This window comes from Geospiza fortis, unplaced genomic scaffold (assembly GCF_000277835.1).
Source record: "Geospiza fortis unplaced genomic scaffold, GeoFor_1.0 scaffold265, whole genome shotgun sequence".
In the NCBI taxonomy this organism is placed as follows: domain Eukaryota; kingdom Metazoa; phylum Chordata; class Aves; order Passeriformes; family Thraupidae; genus Geospiza; species Geospiza fortis.
The window spans coordinates 55,728-72,371 of NW_005054393.1; the positions used below are offsets into that span (position 1 = coordinate 55,728).

At 36.4% G+C, this 16,644-nt stretch overlaps 1 protein-coding gene across 1 annotated transcript in view; it reads right to left on the minus strand.

The window, feature by feature from the left end:
- Positions 1–2,246, minus strand: part of AMPH (amphiphysin) — a gene marked incomplete at its 3' end in the record, with an annotated part of 56,224 nt that extends 53,978 nt beyond the window's left edge. Inside the window, exon 1 of the mRNA XM_031060860.1 lies at positions 2,155–2,246. The remainder of the gene's footprint in view (positions 1–2,154) is intronic.
- Between the last annotated feature and the right edge of the window lie 14,398 nt (positions 2,247–16,644).

The following is a 16,644-nucleotide window of genomic DNA, read 5'->3' on the forward strand; positions in this document are numbered from 1 at the left end:
CAGATTGCCTTTTTATACTTTAATATCTAGAATTTGACTTTTCTTTATCTAAAGCCTCTAGAGTTGAAGAATGAACTTGAAAGCATGACTGAATGTAAACCAAGAAGAGATGGCTGCCTGAGTTCACAGGAGACAGCAGTTCTGCACGGCATTAATCAGTATGAGTGATAATTCAGATGTACATTGTAATGCTTCATATCTTTGCATTGCTATTAAATTGTAGATCAAAGCATGGACAAAACTTAGAAAAATTAAACTATTTATATGCTTCTTCTTGGGGAACATGGCAGAAACCGAGCTTTTGCAGCATTTTCCCTGCTGCATTTGAAGAATTGAGCACAACAGAACTTCTTGAAAGCACAGTAGGCATGTGTGACTAGTTCAGTAAATAGTCTCTCTCATTTGGTGTGTCAGTGCACCTAGCCTAATCTGCATGCGACTGTCGTGACAATTGTAGTAGTTCCCTTTGCAGTCACCCCTCCCTACCCAATTCTCTCTCTGGTCCCAACTAATATTCGCATTTAGGATTTAGCATCATGCAGTTCCTGCAGAGTCCTTTACTATTACTGCCTCCATGTACATCAAAGAATGAGGAAATAAAAAAGAAACTAATGCTAACATCCTCCTTAGGTCTAAGCAAGATTTTCAGCTTAAAATCACCATTACAGAAAATTCTTGGTAAACGACAGAAATACTTGAGATATCATTTTGCTTAAAAGGATTTTTTTAATCTTTCCCCTCTTTTTTGTCTCAGAATTTTGAACTAAAAAAGTACCACAAATTCAGTTTCCTCATGGAGATGCTCCATTTGCTCTTACACTGAAGAAACTCCTCAGAGATGCACCATATTTCTACACAGTTACTAGCCGTGAAACAGCTGGGATATGGACAACAAGGATAAGCAACGACATCAAATAATCAAAAGGTCAAGTCAAGAAGACTTGGAAAAGTGGAAAGGGAAGAAAAGGGAAAATATAGCATCTCTGTAGGATTTCAAAACTTCTGTTAAATCCCACCATCTTCCTGACCTTGGGAAATTTGAGGAAAGAACTACCCATCTCAGAGATACAGATTCTTTTACTTCCCAGTATTCTTCTCTTTGGTGAAGAGGAAAGCTCAATAGCTTTTGAAGCCTCCCTCTCTTCTACACTGAGGGGAAAATAAAGGTGAAGTGACAATTAGATGCAGAAGAGTTAATAAGCATTCTAGCAGTCAGGATGCAGGCTTTGTGTTTACATGGAAAGGAGGGAAGTGCATTTGGTAGAATAGGACTGATTCAGAGCAGAAACTGCAAACACAGACATGAGCCAAATTTTAGATTGTGTAAAATGTGTAGGAGTAGTTCTCACTCTCCAATTCTTTTCTATAGGAGCTCTAAATAACAGCTCACAAAGACGACAGATATGTCAGTTCATACTTATGTAACAAGATTATTTTCTTGGTGGTATTACCACAGTTCATAGGAGGTATTAATTTGTGCTAGAAAAGTACTGTATGTTAAATTGCAATTCATCAACTCAGAGCCAAAAAGTCTATCCAATGAAGCAAAAAGTAATTTGGGTTAGAATTTAGGATTGCACTGGGAGTAGATTATAAACTTCTTGGAGCACCTTTGGTTTCCTGTGTTGTGTTTATAACACTAAGAGTAATTGAGCATTGCTGCCTAGTTATGCTTCATCAGCACTGCCACCACAGACCTCAGCACCCATGGGACTTCACAACACATGTGCAGTCTGAAACTATTAATCTGCTCACTCTTATAAAACCAGCATTATTATATAGCCCTGATTAAAGTAATCCACAAAATGAAACCACATAAATACTTCTCTTGCTTTATAACAAGGCCATCACAAAGCTGCATTTAGTTGAGGCTGGGTTCTGTTCTTAATTACTGGTGAAAATGTACTGTCACTCTGATCTCAAGCAGTTACAGCATGATGATGTTACATATGACAACAATTGTCCTTTTATTTTCAGCCCATATTTTAGCGCTCTGCATGGACAAATGCAACTGTTATCTCTGAAAACTGCAGAACAAAATTCTGTACCTAAGAAAAAATAGAATCCTATTGTTCCCTGCAACACCTTCAAAACCAGCAAGTTAAAAATATTGCGTTCTTAAGAACAATTAAAGAAAGTGAAAAAGTAACTGACCTCTTGCCGTTTGAAATTTTGAACATATTCTTCAAACTGTTCATCTTTAGTTTCATCTGCTTTTCCTAATTTTTGAAGAACCTGTAATGAAGGGAATAAGGAATAATTCAATATTTATGACACAAATCAAAACATCTGCTACTTTCAACATTCTGTTCTTGCAGTTAGACATAAATAGCATTTTACTTTTGGGAGTGCTTCGTGCTCTACTATTTCCAAAATTCACACAAGAAACTATTCTCGCAAAAAAAAAAAAAAAAAAAATGAAAGCAGGAGTATGGGGGGGTGTGTGTGTTTGTGTGCAAATATGCTTCCAAGTATGGTGTCCTTGGGACAATGGTTCTTGTTTTTTCGAAGCAAGAAAGAATGAGAGAATTCTGCTGGCACTACAAATTGCCCTCCAGTTCAGACAAAGAAAGAAGAAAACCTCATCAGGTTTTTCTTCTCATTACATTGAACAGTATTAACATTATTCTTATCTGCATAATTTTCAACATAAAGTCATAAAAATTAAAGAACTGTAAGGCTGATGCCTGTTTAAAACATAGCATTCATTTTGCTCCTCTCATTAATTCATAAGTAGATTGTCATCCACTAGACAATAAGCATGCTACAATAATTCAGCAATAAGGGCTATTCAATCAGCAATCTCAAAAGTAATTTGACGCAGCTACACCTTGCACTGCATTTAACCACAATAAATGCATTCTATTATTAAATCCCATTGCTATCCATTCATTATAATACTGAAGACTTAAACATAGCTGCAAATAGGCTTCACCCTACTTATAAAGCAATCCTCAGATCTTTACAGAGTACTTGCTTGTAGGAGTGAACCATCCCACAGATTGATTGCTCTCCCATTACAAATTGACCAAACGATCTATTTGCACAGTTAATAACAAAACCAAACAAAACCAAAACAAAACCCAGAAGTACCACAAAACTGAATCAGTAGCAACTAGCAGATGCTATGAATACACATATAAACATTATAATGTATTCTTTTCAAAACAAAGAATGTACAGCTCCAGTACTACTGTATTCTTTCTCAGACCACCTTCTTCTCTCGAGTCCAGCCAGCCTCACAGCACAAAATCAGGCTGCACAAAGGAGTGATGAGCATTGCTACTGTGGAAACCAGAGGTCAAGATAATAATGAAGGTGATGCAATGCCACCTGTGGACATGGCATATGAAAGGAAGTTTTTCATAATTACAGCAGAAAGAATGATATCAGAGGAGAAAAAAAGATATAGACTAGCCTTTTGTTGCCAATAGCTATGCTCATTTTTAGTTGTTTGTAAGAAAGTTAACTAGTCAAAAAAAACTCATACGCTCTTATCACCTACGTCTTCATAAAATATTAATAACTATCACAGAAAATTATAAAGAGAATTCTTTTAACATTTTGAATCATCACAGACCTTCACATTGCTCCTTGTCACCAATGAGCCAAACAGGCTGCCCACAACCATGGCACAGCTCTGATCCGCACCAGTGGGCTTTCTGAAAATCCAACACATTTTTTTCAAAGAGGTGGTGGCCAGGTAAGCCTCCTGACCATGGCAATGCATTCAAGCCACATTTGGAGCAAGAAGCATGTTAACTGTAGTATGAGCATTCATAACATAGATAACAAACTACAGCATCAAAAGTTGTCATGATAGACAATTTTTTTGTATCAATGGCACACATCCACGTTTTCAAATGTGCACTCAGGCCCAAAAGTGCAAGGCACAGAAGGGAACAACCTCCCACAGCACTTGCATCCTATGGTTTGGGTTTTTTTTATCCTATCTCCAACTTTCCATTTATATACAGATATTTAGCTGAACCAAGATGCAGTGTTACAATTTAGCCTCTACAAACCCCAACCCTAATCTTAACACAGATAATTTATGACAGTTTCTCAATTTTCCCAATTACATCATATGGTTGGATCTAAAAGTTCCAAGCCAGAGACTAAAGAAACTTACCCTCGTGGAAGTCCTGCAGCTCATGCCAGGTATACAGATAACTGGGGTTCACTCATTCTTTTGCTAAAAGCAATCCTAATCCCATCCCCACAATTCCATATAGAGACAGTGGAGCAGACTGGGGCTAAAGTAAACTATTCCTCACAGGTTCTTTTAGATCGCACCCATATAACTCCATGGACTAATGAATGTGTAGCTCAGCCTTTTAGAACCAACATACTCACAAGTTTACCATTGGTAGTTAAACAGAAAAGTGGCCAGGTTGACAGTTCTAGGAACTGACCTACCTTTCAGCTCTTGTTTGTGCACTTCTGTCTCAAAGTGGAAGTTGCTTGTCAATAGAAGTCTATAGTTTATATTTTATTTTTGCTCAGTTAGGTCAGCACCTATAGGGTGTTTTTGGGTAGGGCTAAAGCTGGATGAAGACTTGTCTGCCTTCAGAAAAAAAAGAAAGCAGAGGAATCAAAGATCTTGAACATGTGGTGGCCTGAAGGGCTTGAGTGAATCTAGAACTTAGTGACGGCAAGTGGCTAGCATTTTTTTTCTTAGTATACCCAGACAGAGAAATAAAATTTGAGGTTGAGAACATCTATCAATGTGTATGAACAATCTGTATAATTTACAATAAAATAAAATTTAAAAATTAAAGAAATGGACACAAACTGAAATGTAAATGTAAATGTTTTATATTTATATCAGTAAATATAAATTATTTATATCAGTAAATGTTTTATATTCAAGTTTTTGTCATTATCTGAAGACTGTATGAAATAGTTGATGAATATGTTCACCCTAATAAAATAAAACAGGATAAAAGCTACCTCATTTCATATAATTAAACTAACTCAGCTACCACTAAGCTTTCTCTTAAAATGACAGAAAAAGACTTTTTAAAAAGTATCTAAAATGAGTATCAGTGTTCATCCAGCATGTTGCTAAGAATATATGAACTAAATAGTTAAGTCCAATTAACATTGAGAGTGAAGTAAAAGCTAAATTTAATACAATGGTAAATTTAGATACGGTCAAGGAAAAACATGTAGAGAGGAATTGCTAGGAAATGTGGTACTGACACATCATAGGGCAGATTCTACACTAAGATGCAAAATTTGAGTAAGAACATCAATCATGCCTGATGTAATTTATAAATGTCATCCAGAGTACTTCCATTTGGGGTTGCTGCATCTGCAAAAAAACTTTCAGATGATGTAAGATTAAACAATATGGCTTTAATCTTAAGTGCCTTTATTTACCATATAACACATTCAGTTTTATGAGAATCTTGAATTCAGCTGAGCAATTTTAGAATAATTTTAATGTGAATGTTGTTAAGTGCGTGCAACATACTGAAGAAACTAATATAGTAAAATAAACCACAGATTACCTTGAGAAAACTTGATTACACTGAAAACTCTTGTTTTGAGGCAAGAATGAGTGTTTTACTACTTACTGAAACTACCACCCTGAGAGGCCTAGCCATCATCTCCTAAAAAAGTTTTTAAGACTGTGGCAATTCAAGGAAAGAAAAAAAAAGAAGAATAAAACCCAATGCTGAAACTGATTCTTTGATGTAAGCTGTGGCCACCCAGGAGCTGCCTCAAGAGCAGTTCCGCGTCCTGCAGGGCAGCAGTAGGGTGGACAGGAACTGACTCCATCAGACATCCCAAGATACATCACCCTCAGGCACACATCAGTATTCTTAAAGAACAACCAACATGTTTAAAACCACTTAGGGCATGAAGATTTGACTGCTCAGACAGAGGAGAAGTCTTCAGGAGAAGACTTCATCAGAAATTCACAGGACCATTAAAATACTGAAAAAATTAAGCTAAGCTAATTTTTCCAAAAGTAGCACAATTTAGGGTATAACAGAATAACCCTAGAAAAGCAAGACAAACACTTATGAGAGTTCAAAACCATTGTCATAGACTCTCCATCCAAATTTTTTTGAGAACAATAAAGTGCTCTGGATCTCAAGAAAAGCACACTCACGCATCTATAACACTGTTCCACAACAGTTTTACAACACCATTCCACAACATTTTTTTTTAATCTAATACCATACTCTTCTATAACCTGCAAAAGAAATACTAGGGCTGCATGACTAATATGTGCAATTTTCCAGAGGAGTTTCAAGATGGTACTTCTGGGCAGAAATTGGTTAAAATGAAAACCAGCCATGCAGGAGAAATAATTTTAGAGTTACCCTAGTGCAAAACATCATATGAATATTAGCAAATGCTCATAAAATTTAAAGTAGTATTTGGCCAATATAAAATAGAAGCTTTGAAAGAAGCTTCTTATGATACACAGCAATGCTTATCTGGCATTAAAAAAAACCAGAAACACAATGGGTTGAGTTTGAAGTAAGCATGACTGTATTTTAACTTAATCAGCTATGAAGTAGTATATGTCAACTCATAAAGGAAAAATTCATGGCCCTGTTATAAATAACTATGTAGTTATTATATTTTGCTATTATTAGCTTTTGTAAATTATTTTCATACAGTACAGTTTGTAATCTCTTCTCAACTGCTTTTGATATAGTATAATTTGTCAGCCTTTTATGGTTAATACCCTAATCCCTGTGTAGATTGTATATCTTAGTGTGATAAATATATATTATAGTTTAGGCTTCTGCAAAATATTAAAATAGAGGATAGGTACTGTGTATTATACCATTAACTTTTTCAGAAGCAATTGTATTTCTGAAGTAATAATGCCTTTATTTTTGTAACTAACTGACAATAGTGAAATAGCTAATGTTGATTGAAAGTACTTGTAAAGACAGCTAGAATGTCTGTATGATAAGATAACATTGAACAAACTAGGCAAATAACACCCAAAGAGCAAAAAGGAATCTACTACTGACCCTTTGGCTATCAGTAACTGTCAAACCACAGACCAGGGCCCTTGTGAGGAAATAAAATACAAGACTCTCAGAATCACATCTGCATTGTGGCACATATTCTAAGAAGATAAGGTCAGGGGTCGAACTAAGATACAGTATTCTTGGAACATGTAAAGTCAGAGGAGTGTTTGAATATGTATAATCTTCATTTATATGCATTTGACCAATGCAATAAGAAAGTATATAAGAAGAGTTGTTATAGTTAAAGGTGTGCTTCTGGCAGCTTGCTGAGCACCCCAGTGCTGGATACTGTCCCTTTTATCCCTTTAAACTTCTAAAAATTTTAAAGAGTGAGCCTTGTTTCTCACAGACCCAAGCTTATCAGAGCCTGACAGTAATTCCAGACAGACAAAATACTCCACTCCACCACTCAGCTTGCCACAAGCGAGCCATCTCCTCCCACCAAAAAACCCTGCACAAGCACCACAAACACCTCCATGTTTAAAAAGACAATTATTTTCATTCAGTGGGATGCTACACAAAGTGTCCAATATCCAAAACTATAAAACAGTGTCAAAGTAGAAATGTTAAGCGTGGTCCATGATTCCCAGCTGGTATTTGAGAAGTATGGGAACAAAGTTTAAGAAACCCTGTTTGTTGCAGAAATACAAACTATCTAGGAAGAGAACATAGAAATATTAACCCCAGCACAGAAATAATTTCAAAACTTATATACTGACTCTCACTCAAGCATGACAGCAAGGTGTTAAAAACAAGAAACAGCATACTCAAGAGTCATTGAAGCCACACAAGATTCCGACCTCCTCACAGTTAGCACATGGGATGCTGAAATGAAAACAGGGAGAATCATTACAAAGATACTGCTTAGTTGTTCTGCTGCAAAGAGGGACAGGAAGAGACAGTGCAGTAGATTACAGAAATGTAAGTATTAAGTTTATGGACCTATTTGTTTAGTCCAGCTAATAGAAAGCCTCCTCTCCAAAGAGGTAACATTCATATCTAACTACTCAAGATCTAGTTGGGTGGCATTTAAAAACAAAACCAGTCTTTTTCTGTCATGATGTTGAAGTCTACAGTCTTCTGCCTCCATTTCACTTCAGCACTGAAATCTCATAATATGGTCAGTAAAAGAAGATGGGCATTAAGATATTTTTCAATACTGTTACATTGTAGGATTAAAAATTGGATGGATTTTCATTATTAGAAAAATAGTAAGATTTTTTAAAAAGCTGTTAATTTTTCTCTAGTGCTGAACACATTCAGTAAGTACAAATTACCATTTTATGACAGAGTTAAGATTCCTGTATCTGAAATAGCATAATGTATTATGCAGTTTCAGTTCTGCTATGAATATTTTGATCTCAGCATAGCTTTAATGCAACAAGCTCAATGGCTTTTCTTCTCTAAGCAGTTGACTGAATTTAATACTCTCCATACTATACAGTCACACACTTTCCAAAAACACAGCCTTGCCCTTGTAGTCCTGCTGCTATTTCAGCATCACATTCCTGCAAAAACAACAGCTGACAGTGAAATGTTTGCTGAACCCTCTGTTCTCATTAATATCTGCTGCAAAGTTGTGGAAAAAATCCCTTTGTCATTGACAGACTCTCAAAAGCCTGAAACCTGATTAATACAGAACACTGAGCATTTTCCTATAAATTTTTTACCAAAGAAAATGCAGAAAGACACTACAATTTAGCTCTTCACTTAGAATCAATTACTTTGTGAGATGCTGGTTTCTGTTACTAATCTTACAAAATGACTGAACTTAGCTCAGGTTTCCATATCAGCTTTAGGCCATCTGTGGTTACCAGTTCTTTTTTCTGTACACATTGGCACTACTAATGACACACAGAACAACTGAATATTCATCAAATTACAGAAAATCTTCAACTGTCCTGTATCATTACTGTACTGGTAATGGTTCCCCAGACTCCTCCTAGATCTTCTCTTACACTGGGCACAATAATGCCAATTTGTCCACCATTTACAGTTGTTTTATTGCTCAAGTTTGACACAGTAGATCGTATCCTAGAAGAAAGGCCATCACTGCATTTGGGAATGTATCATTTAGTGGATCAATGCAGCTCCACAATTGCTATTCTAATATATAACATAGGCAATTTCTGCTGTACAAAGTCAAAGAGAAGTCATATCCTGAACTGCATGAATGCATGAAATATGGCCCAAGTAATGGAAGAGGGAAGCTGCAAGGTACCAGGCATTCTCCAGTATGGAAAAGCATAAAGACAAGTCTACTGGTCAGACTAATTGTCCATGTAATATGGATCTAACCTCTAACGAACCTCTTTCCAAACACCCTCAAAAGAAGATGACTAGGGAAGATACATGACAACTGTACAGTGATGCTACTTCAGAATCTTCTCCCAACCTCCTCTCTCTCACTAAAACTGAATTTCAATGACTTGATGTTGTCTCCTCACATTTTATAGACCCAGTGGATTTTTCTTATTGAAGGACTGTTCTGCTATTTGTGAAGTTTTGATAAGGTATTCACTGCTTAAAGAAGCAAAAAGGTGTATTTCTCTTACAAATGCTTTTCTTTTGTTAATTTTTTGTAAGCTTTTGCTTGCTGGTGCTTTGAGTATTGTAAAATACCATCATGCATTGGAACAGTTTGCTTAAAAAATGAGAAGAATACTGAATAATATGCAGACAAGCATAAACCACTATGATAAGCTACATTCTCATAATAAAAATTTAAGAGGGAAATGCAGCCTAAATGACAAATGTGAACACTATGCAATGAGAGATGATCATAGTAACCTTTCTGCAAATCACAGAATCTAATTGTTCATCATTGTCCAGATAATGTAAAAATTCTCTAAAGAGATCCACAAAATAAACAAGATTATGATTGTTTTTGGAATGAAGCCACAGACTTCTACCTTAGTCCTTGGTCATTTGGTTAAAACCAGAAAGAACTTTACAGAGGACACTGACCTGCATATTGCAGTGTACCACAATATTTTCTTTGCAACATCCAGCAAATTTCTTTTACTGGTAGTATGCACCTTTGCAAAATTTAACACAATAGCAGATGGCTACTGTTCAGCATTAAGTGTGACCCTAAGAGGTGCAGCAGTAAAACTTAGCTGGGCAGTAGAATTACAAGGAGACGGAAGGATAAGCTTTTAAGTTCACAAAGGACTCATTTTGCTTATGAGAAGGGAAGGAATACTAACAGCTATGTCAGTATACTGCTAGGGACTTCTGCTTTTCTCTTAAGAACTTCACAAGACAATGCTATAGGGTCCCACGTGATAAAATGGCTCATCAGATACTCTCTGTCTGTATCCTGAACAGTGCTTATCTCCAGTGGATGTGAAAACCTGTACAGGTTCAAACAATAAAGAAGCTGTTCCCGAGACTGTGTGTGAGGATAGCATATATAACAGAGGACAGCATCAAGGCAGAGATGCTGGAATGTTGCATGGCAGGTGATTTTCATAGATTGTAGCTTAAAGAGGAAAACAAAATGGAAAGAAACAATAAACAACACAGATCAAAATACAGAGAGGAAAAAAGAGTGAGAAATCAAAGAAGGAATTAAGTAGGAGTGAAACAATTATGAGAGAATAGAGACCAAGCTGAAAACAATTAACTTTGAGAATCAAATCACTAGTTTGATTCATTTACCTTCTCATGGTCATCTCAGATCATGCAGGATACCTCAAACACCTCTGTGCAGGTGGCAAACATGACATGGGATGGCAGCTTGAGGCAAGGCAGGATATAACTCAAGCAGCCTATGTGTGGGCTGCTGAAGTGAACTATTAACAGCATAGCAACACCTACGCTCCTCAAACTTTTGAGTTTTCTGTTTCCTCACAAAATTTCTTAATACAATAATAGTGTGTTTTTTGGTCACTTTACCATTGGGCAAAAAAAGTACAGAAAAGGCAAGGAACTTCTACACCAAGTTCAGAGAATTATAATCATATGGCAAAATCTGATTATTCTAGACTAGCATGTTAACCTCTGGGCCATCCTCCTGTGAATAGCAGTACAGAAATCTGCTGTGTTCAAAATATCAGCACTAGAGCTATACAGAAGAGAAAGAATGAGACAAAAAGGAATCTCAAAGAACTGCAAAGACAATCTCTTTGCCCTTCTCTGCTTCATATGAGTTGCTCTCATACTTCTTGAAAAGATTGATTACTTCTTATGATTGAACAAGATCAAAATTTAACTTAGCAGTGATATCCTCAGCTGAATTTCTGTGTTCTTTACTGCATCCCAAATAAAGCAAAACATTACTCCGCTGAATTAAAAAAAAAAAAGAAAAATACTGTCATCTCTTGTTTCTGCCTGTACTTACTAATGTAGCTGAAAAGTAACTGGATAGCTTCCTAAAAATGACTGGTGTGTCTCAGCCTTTGGCGTACTAGCTGTGCACTCAGATTCACATTCTCCTCATTATTTCTTATTTCGGTCCTGCTTACCAGTTCCTCCACTTCCCTACCACCCTTTGATACGGCCTCTGCCCTTACTGTTGAGCAGACACTTTCCTTAAAACTGCTTCCTCCAAAAAACATCAACACTAGAAGAAATACTTTATTTACTGCCTTTGATAGCGTTTCAGTTTATTCACATGACAATTTAATTTACCTGATCTACTAACTTTTGAGCTGCAAGCTTTTCAAAGCAAGAGACTATCTATCTGAACTTCTGCCCCTTACAGCACTGAAGGCAAGGGGACCATCCTTTCAACTTGTTTGAAGATCCTACCAAAAAACTTTAATTATAATTTGACTTCTGATGGCTGTATTTACCTGGTGACCAGCTAGTTCTTTTGCTATTTACTTGATACTCCTAGTCCTTAAGATTGAGGAAAAAAAAAGGCTTAAGCAGCCATTTGATAAACTTTCTTCCACCATCTTTTCAAGAAATAAAAAGCACAGAATCAAATACAAAACAATTGCTATTGACAAAACTTCAATTTGACACTTTTCAAATTAGATTTGGACCGTTATTTTAAAATTAAGTAACTGCCTATTTAGACCTTCTTAAAAATATGCTTCTGAGATCTTGTCAGAGGAACATAAAAATCAACTACAAAAACACTTAGAACAAAAATCTTTTTAAGCTGGAAGCAGCCACAATGCAATAAACAATTCATTCTCCTGTACAGAAAGGCCACTAAGGCTCATCCTTGAGTGAGTTGACTAAGACAATTTATTGTAACAAAGTCCTCTGCAGTGATACCTAACCGACAGTGTGGTAATTCTAAATTAAAATGTCTTTTTCTGAGCAAAGACGATATATATATATATATAAGTTTCTAATTTATCTGTAGCTATCACAGTTACATTTCTTAATCAAACATTCAAATTCTACCTAGAAAAAGACAACTTTGTCCTTTACAGACTGTCTCTCTGGATTTATCACAGCAATATGTGCTGTTCTTGGCTGTTGGCAGTTAAAAAAAAAACCAAACAAAAAGCTTTTCAGTCACATGGCCAAATAAAAAGATCTCATTCAATAATTCAATATAGCAGACCTTTAGGTGCACATGGATCCTCCCACTGTTTAGTTCCACAGGATATATATAGCAGAGTCTCGTTTATTCAGCTCTGATGATACCATTTCAAAGGATAACAATTTAAGGAAACTGGGCTTTTATTTTCAATAGTGATGCTTTTCAGGCTATTTCCCATTTTCTCAGTTCCAAGATTAGTGAAAATATTTCCTACTGGTCTTGGTTAAAATAAAGTAGAACTTATTTTTAATAAAATAGATGGATTTTGGTATTAAGTAGGTAAAAAACATTTGTGGCAAAATATGTTCTTTCAGTAGAATGATATGAAGTTTGTAAGTCTTATTGATAGCATTATAAGTATCTCTTGATTACATCTCATCACAGAAGGCAGACAGAGGTAATTTATGAATGACAACAATTTCTTCAATGTAGAGGAAGAACCAGATACAATTTTTAAAGAAATTTTCAGAGTGGCTGGGAAAAAATTATAAAAGGTATATTTTGATTTGATATAATACATTTTTCTAATGATTGCCTGTAAGACTATAATTAAACACAAAATTACATTGCATTAGTAACTATGCAGAAATGATGCCAACTAGAGACAAGATTACAGCCATTCATGACATGGGTAAATTAACAGAGCTCACTTATTTCTCATCTCACAGTGTCAAAGAGCTAACAGGTTGATTTATTTTCCTTCCACTTACATCACTATGTCTACAAGACGGGCTACTAGTGGTTTTGTGTCTTATCAGTTTGGCATCTGAATTAGGCCATATGATCAAAGTAGCAATGCCTGCTCTTGACTGCCTCCTCCAGTCTGATCTGCGACATTTCCACAGATACTTCTTGGAAAGGAATTGGCGGAGGCTAGAAAGAGACCCACATTTGATCCAGCATGCACTGAAGATGCTGCCCACCTAGAGGCTCCTTCATGCCCAGCAAAGATGAGATTTCTCTCTGCAGACTCAGGTCAACCTTCATAACAGAACTGATATAATGGAGCACTGGGGAAACAAAACCAAATGTTTCCAGCATGGTTTGGTAACTTGCCAACAACATATTTCACCACCTGTTGAGACAATCTCATGTCATGCCACACATAGCAATGCAATACATGAAGATAACTTTTTCTAGTGCTTTGCAAAACATTTTCCAGATTGATGCTCATCTGTAGAGGAATTTACTGTTTCTTGACAGATCATGAAAATACTCCTGTTAAATATCAGTGATGTTCCTGATATGTCAAAAGTTGCTGATGAGGTACTTTTTACCACTGGGATGCTCGAAAACTCCCTCCTCTTTCCTCATCTGAAGGAAGGCAGTGACACTGATGGAACACTTCCAGACAAATTCATTCTTCTCTAGATGGAATGCTAAATAACTCTTTTGCAAAAAACTGAACTCCCAAAACTATGAAAATTTAGATAGAACATATATACTTAGTTCAGAAAACCTAACAACTTGGGAAACCTTTGAAGTCAGCCAGGTCTGTCTTCCTTTTTTAAAAATAGCTTTGTCAGAAATGCATTGATCCAAAAGAGATTTATTTCAGACTTATTGGAAGAATTTGTAAAGGCATAGTCTCCTAACAATCACAAATTTCCCAAGATCATCTCCATAAAGAAATAATTAAACTGGCATTATGTGCTAGCCAGGTATTTCTGAAGGAAGTTACCATATTTCCTTCTCATTGCTTTTCAGAAATATTCAGCATTTTTGCATTACTGAAGATCAAACAATGTAATGCTAAAGTAATCTAAGGCTGCTCAGCTAATATAGTATATTTCTACTTTTCTTGTTAAGTTCTATTAAGGATAAGCTTGCCTGTTCTCAGGAGTTGTATATGTGTATAATTTCTTCGTGCTGACCCCAGGTCATGGACTTGTAGTGATCAAAAATGAAAAAAGCACTGAAGTGATGCTGAGATCATCAAGGACTACCAGCAGTGGAGGTGCCAGTGCTCCAGCTTTGACATTTGAGACACTGTAGACAAGTAGGACTTCATCCTCTCCCGTGGAGTTTGGGGAATGAAACTCCAGAATTAGCCTTCAGAGCTGCTGAACATGGAAGTAGATGCTCAGATCAGCAGCATGCACAGTACATATATCAAGGACTACCAGCAGTGGAGGTGCCAGTGCTCCAGCTTTGACATTTGAGACACTGTAGACAAGTAGGACTTCATCCTCTCCCGTGGAGTTTGGGGAATGAAACTCCAGAATTAGCCTTCAGAGCTGCTGAACATGGAAGTAGATGCTCAGATCAGCAGCATGCACAGTACATATAGGGTCCCCTTTCTAGAGAAGTCTTTGCTGAGGCAACATCAGTCCCCTTCTACTCAATGTGCTGCTGTGAAAACAACCCATTTAAGAGCTCTCTAACAGTGACACTTTCCAGGCAAAAAGAGGTCCAGAAAAGGAGCCTATCTGCCAATGATGGAAAATAAATGGTAGGAGAAACACTGTTTTACTGCAAGAGAAGCAATGTTCTTCTGATACTGTTCATCTGGTGCAACATTCTGATGCCTTTTAATGGTCCTTATTAAGACAAACAGCAAGTCAGAGGAATATACCATAGTGAGAGCAAGATTAACAAGGAGAAAAATTCAGGTTCTGGACAAAAAACATTTTCAATACAGAAAGAGGACTAGGACAGGTAAGAAAAAATGGCACAAATTCAGTTAGGTGTAAGGAGATTTGGAAAACATAACTTCCATAATTGAGAGAAAATAAAATAACAGTGGGATGCTGTGGCCTTATAACCTGTTAGTGTAGTCACCAAGGCATGCTGGAGAGACAGCAGCAAAGACAAGCCTTAGCAACCCTTATCAGCAAGTCTGGTGCTGCAACTCTGTCCACTGACACTGAAGCTATGTGTCAATGAACAGCTCAACAGAAATCTCTCCCCACACATAAGATGGAAGGAAATTGGCACATGCTAGAGACTATGAAAGCCACTGGGAAAATGGTACATAGTGAATTCAGCTGTGGGGAACAGAACGCTAAGTGGATAATCATTTGCACATTAAGTGTCATGGAACAGCACAGGAGTGTGGCAAAAAATTCTAGTCTTTCTCTTGTTCTCGTGTCCTACATCCAACGGCAAAAAATTGGAACAAATGATCACCATTCTTTTTTAAAGAGTTTTGTCATTTTTGCCTTCCGTCACTGCTTTTCTGTACTAGCCAAATGCTCTGACTTCAACCTTCCATTGTGACCAAGTTTACTTATGTTCAGCTCTTTTCTTGGCTTTTGTCTAGACTCTTTCCAGGTTCTCTTATAATAATATGCCTAAAACTGCTTGATACATTTTAAAATCAGAGGTAGAAAGAAATGTGTTAAGCACTGAAAATCAGCTTACATGTGAAAATGGATCAGAAAATATTGCCTGACCTGAAAAAAATATTAAACTACAGCAGTTTGATATTCAGAACTAAATCCTATGAAAAAAAACACTGCACATGTCTAATGAAAAAGTTACACGTTCCTCAGGGTCTCATTCATTTGGAAGTCAAATATACAGTCAGTCTAAATACCCCTATCCACCATGATCAACAGAATAAATAACTGTTGTCCAAGCAGCTTTAAAAATCACTTTAGGATTGGATTATAACACCTTAATTTCTGGAGGAGAAAACTGAGGTACAGGAATTGATTAAGCAGCTGTGCCAGCCTTTAATTAATCATGCAATATACCAAAGGGACAACTTTAATGTAGATGTTGTGCATCAACACTATGCCTAACCAACTACTGAGCAACAAAAAGAACTAAAAAAGCAAATATAACCAATATAACCAATATAAAACCAATATAAAACCAATATAACCAATAAGAAGGTCCACATTTTATTTATTTCACTCAAGTAATTAAATTTGTAGATCTGAATGTGTGAGAAAGAGAAGCAGGATTCTTTACCATTCCCCAAAATAAACTGATACATATGGCAACTATCACTTAATATTATCTATCATACCTACTTAAACCGTCATATTTCATGTAGGAAAAAATTAAAATTTAAAGATACTGGTTCAAAACCAACTTAATCAAAGCTTACTGGAGATTCTCTAAGTGTAAAGACTGATTTTAATTTTTTTTCCTTTGGCTCTGAAACTTTCAGCTGTGTAAAATAGC